Source organism: Castor canadensis, chromosome 14 (assembly GCF_047511655.1).
Source record: "Castor canadensis chromosome 14, mCasCan1.hap1v2, whole genome shotgun sequence".
NCBI classification, from domain to species: domain Eukaryota; kingdom Metazoa; phylum Chordata; class Mammalia; order Rodentia; family Castoridae; genus Castor; species Castor canadensis.
Genome location: NC_133399.1, coordinates 97,476,738 through 97,481,711, shown reverse-complemented (window position 1 = coordinate 97,481,711; position 4,974 = coordinate 97,476,738). Strand labels below are relative to the sequence as shown.

Genomic DNA, 4,974 nt, shown 5'->3' with positions numbered 1-4,974 from the left:
TAGAGAACACTACTATATTTGTAAGCTGCAAATAACAAAACAAAACAGAGGCCCAAGAAGGCTAAAGTCTGAGCTGTAATTTACACATGAAGTATATGCTGAAAGCAGTCACAATGTGCAAAAATGTGACAAGTAATCCACATGTTTACAAAAACAGAATTGATTCACATTATATCCAGTCTCATATGGCAGGTTTCTGATAGCCTGTTACTTTAAAGCGTATGTCCCTCCTGCTGATAAGAAGCAGCCTGCACATGTCCATAAATTTCTTAAGGAAGGAGTCTACTTGGCAATACTGATAATTCCATAGCTTCCTATAACATTCATTTGTCTGCAAACTGAAAAAGCTCACAACTAAAATGTTCTTCCATTCCTTTGCCAGTTCTTCAATTTTAAAATCAATGGAAAGTTGGAATGTATTGCTTCTTGACATCCATAGGCCTTTCAAAAAGACAGTTAACTAATCAAAATCACACGTTCTTTGGCCAAATTAGTAAAGTCTTCACTTCATTCTGAATTTTTTCACAATCTTTTTTTTTTTTCTTCTAATTTTTCCAGTATGGCCTGGGCCTTACAAACAGCCTCTTTCCTAGCCTGCCTGACAGAGTCCTGGTCTCCAGTTCCAGTGGAATCCAGTTCCAAAAGTTCCTTTATCAGCTTTACTTCCAGAAGCCAGTAATCTTGTCTTTTTCCTACAAACTCTTGTACTTCTTGCTCACGATGATGGAACTTCTCTAGCACATTTATGATTTTTTTTTAATACTTGGAGAAGTACTTTCATCTGAAAATAAACACTCCTCAAGGAAGATAATTACTCTGACCTTGATTACTGGGTGTTTGTTGATGACATTACCATATAGCTGAGGCTCAACACTATACTGGACTTGGGAATCCAAGAGGTCTGAATTGTCATTGTTCATCGTCCCTGAAGATTCATACTGATGGACACTGCAAGGAAAGTTGTGCTGGTTCATGCCTTGATCTGACATGTCTGAGGAATCCTTGAGCTGTTGGGGTTGTGATGAAGGAGGTGACTGAGGAAAGCCACTGTCAAGCCACGGTGAAGCACTTTCAGTCAGGTAGAGAATTCCAGGTGGCACTGACGGTGCAGCTGAAGGTAAGGGGTAACTGGTGACCATCCCATAAGCACCAGGAGAAGCCCATGCTTCTTCTTGTGTTCTTATAGTCAGCCCTGATTGTGGAACACTACGATTACCATCCCTACAAAGATAATAGGGCAGGGTTATTCCGTGGTTCTGTGAAGCAGGATATCCTGGAACCTGTGCCCTTTGTGCTGGAGAAGGGCTATTGCCAGGTGAACTGTAAGTGCCTAGGACTTCTGTGGAGTAACTGGTCTGAGTATAAGCAGGTACGTAATAGGCCCCAGAGTATGAGGCAGTATTTGCCCCAGGACCATGAGCTAGACGATATGCTCAATTTGTGTAAGAATTCAAACTCTGGTCTCACAGGATTTGTACTTGGGTATGGAGTCCAAGGTTGTGGAGAAATCCAGTAGTTAGAAGTGTAGCCAGGGTATGGTAGCTGTTACTGGTGTCATCTTCCAGTTTGACCTGGCTCCAGCAAGGCATCTCTAAAATTGGATAGTAACCTTCTCCACCTCCTCCTTCTCCTGGCCATGTGGTCTCAGACAGACTCCCTACACCCCACTCTCCATGCTCCTGCCAGGAAATGGGAAGCTGGGGAGGCTTGGGGCAAAGCAGGGAATAGAAGGCAGAGAACAGCACATCTCCACTCCCAGGGCTGGTAGTAGCAGCCATAGGAAGGACTTCCACTGGAGCCCTAGAGCCTTAGAGTCTCAGGGTCAACCAGGATTTGGGTTCTTGGTCATATCAGTTATTTAACTAGGTTTCAGAAAATCCTAAAATTTAATGCCCTCCCCCCAAAAAATCTTTGTCTTCCCAGGCTAAATTGGAGACAGATCTACTGCTTTCATCATTTTCCCAGAGAGTCTTAATCTTTTGAACCACTCACTCATTGTTCTATTTGCAAGTCCTAGATTCAAAAGGATATTATAAGAACATTTTTCCCTAGACAATTTAACTCATGCTTCAAAGTCATAACTATCATCTACATTTCTTTGCAACATGAGAATAGCAGCCCTTTTCATGTTACATGTGTGTGTCTGTGGAGTAAAGGAGAAGTAAGAAAAGGTGGGAAAAGGATGGTTGGATACCATATAATTACCGGTGGTAATGGATTTCCAGGACACTTGGCTTGGATATAGGAGCAAAACATTGGGAGAGACACAGCTGGAATTCTGATTTGATGTGCCTTCTTTTGGAGGGAGCAGAAAATTATATCCCAATTGATACTATAATTATATCCCAGTGGAAGATTATGAATGAAGCTCAGACTATACTCAGGCAAGGTATTATTATTACATTTGCTGCTCTTTTAGTTTCCCCAGGAAAAGCAAAGGCAACAACTTCCCTCTTTTTTTTTTTTTTTTCAGTACTGGTGTTTGGCTTCAGGGCCTACACCTTGAGCCACTTCACCAGCTCTTTTTTGTGATGTTTTTTTTCAAGATAGTGTCTCATGGAACTATTTGCCCAGGCTGGCTTGAACTGCACTCCTCCAGATCTCTGCCTCCCGAGTAGCTGCGATTACAGGCAGAGTTTACTACCATTTCCTTTTTTTTTAATTATTAGTTGTACAAAATAATGGGTTTCAAGATTGTCTCTAAGTTCTGAGGAGAGGAATTCCAAGATGGCGGCTAGAGGTAGGAAGCAGAAAGCGACCCTCCTATAGTGAAATCTTGGAGAGACGCTGGAGACACACTTTGCAGGCGTAATCACCGAGAAAAGGCATAACTTTGGCCCCTCCACATCTCCAGCCGGCGCAGAGAATCTCCACTTCACGTTAAACGGAGAACCGAGGAGGCCCCCGGGCCGCCAGTGGCCGGCGCCCATACGGCTTGGGAAGACGCGGACCAGGTGAGCTTCGCGGTACCGCGGTACTCCCACAGACAAGCCTGGGCCAGAGCAGCATAGCCCCCTGGACAGACTGACCTCCACCCGGGGAAAAAAGAGAAACTGAGTACTAAGCAATAAGAACAGTTAAGACACGCTGGAAAGAGGGTGGGGCGCCCTGAGCGCTGAAGATTGGGGGAAGGGAATCCTTCCCGGGACTGTAAATAAACAAGCCGGGCGGGCCGGAGAGGCTCTGGCGGGAGCGGGGCGCGCCAGCAACCAGGAGCGGGGACGCTTGTGAGAAGAGGGAAGACCCACTTCCCACATGAACTGTAAATAAACACACAGGCCTGACAACGCGGGGCAGTGTCACCTTTCCCAGTGCTTGGAAAGGGAAAAGCCTGTAGCAGAGGCCCCCCTCCCCCGCACAGGAGAACTCTGAGCAAACAAAGCCTGTGGGAGCAGGTGAGCACTAAGCTCACCCCAGAGATCTGCATAAATAACGCCGCCAGCTACAGGCTGAGAGCAGCAGGCAGGCAAACCACAGTTGCAGATACCACTCTCAGAACTGCCTCCAGACGCTTTTTTTTTCTTTTTCTCCCTACCTTTGATGAGAGAACAACCGAATTACACCTGCAAACCGAAAAACTTACTGAAACTGTATTGCATTTGAACTGGGGACACTTGGTGGGACTTTTTTTTTTTTTTATCTTCTGTGTGTGTGTGAGTGTAGTTTTGTTCTACTTTATGCATCCCCTTTGATGAGACAACTACAGAACAACATCTGAGGCACCAACTCCAGGACTGGAGATTGAGACGGACATCCAAATTATTAAGACTGAAATTGCATTGCATATAAACTTGGAAGTTTTTTGGTTTTTTGTTTTTTGTTTTTGTTTTTTTTTTTAATTTTCTATTTTCCATTTTATTTTAATTCATTTTTATAAATAGATATTACTTTCATATACTTATTTTTTATTTTTTATCTTTGATTTTCAATCCTCTCTCTGTCACTCTATTGTCTGTTCAGCTTACTGTCGATTAGTACACTAACACTCCCTGTTTATACCTTTGAAACTCTCTTGTCTGATACCTTGTTCTGCTTTCTCCCTCTTGTCTGTATATTTGTTTTCCCCTTTTCTTTAACTTCTTGCTTTCCATCTCAGCTCACTCTTCCATTCTCAATATTACCATTGTTATTATTACAAGCTAGAAAATACTTAATTACACACAGTACAGGGACAGTAACAACACCAAGGACAATGACAGGAAGACAGAAAAAACAAGGAAACCAGTTTCCCCACAGCAAAAAATTAGTACAGGAACCAGAGGGGAATGAAGAGAACAGAAACTCAGAGCCAGACTCCAACAAAATGAAGATAAACTATGCCAAAGGACCCAATGAAGCCTACAAGAATAATTTAAAAGAAGACATACTACAAGTACTCAATGAGAATTTTATAGAGATGATACTGGATAGGGTCAACCAAAATGTACAGGAGACACTCAAGAAATTCCAAGACAATAAAAATAGAGAATTTGAAAAAGCAAAAGAAGAAATAAAGGAAACCATAGAAGCACTGTATAAACACCAAAGTGAAACAGAGAACACAATGAATAAATGGATAAATGAACTCAGGACAAAAATAGACAACAATAAAGAAGAAAACAGCCAGGATATGGAAAACCTCAGAAAAAAGAACGAAACAGAACTGCAAAACAAAACGGAAGGCCAATCCAGCAGAATAGAACAAACAGAAGACAGAATCTCAGAACTTGAAGATGAAATGGTAATTAAAGGAAAAACTGAAGAACTATTAATTAAACAACTCAAGACCTGTGAAAAGAAAATGCAAGAACTCACTGACTCCATCAAAAGACCAAACTTGAGAATCATGGGCATCGAAGAAGGAGAAGAGGTGCAAGCGAAGGGAATGCGTAATATATTCAACAAAATAATAACGGAAAATTTCCCAAATCTAGAGAAAGATATTCCCATACAAATGCAAGAGGCCTCCAGGACACCAAACAGACCAGATCAAAA

At 42.3% G+C, this 4,974-nt stretch overlaps 1 pseudogene; it reads right to left on the bottom strand.

Moving 5' to 3' along the window:
- Positions 1 to 522: 522 nt before the first annotated feature.
- LOC141416286 (BAG family molecular chaperone regulator 4-like) lies at positions 523 to 1,778 on the bottom strand (annotated as a pseudogene).
- Positions 1,779 to 4,974: the final 3,196 nt, after the last annotated feature.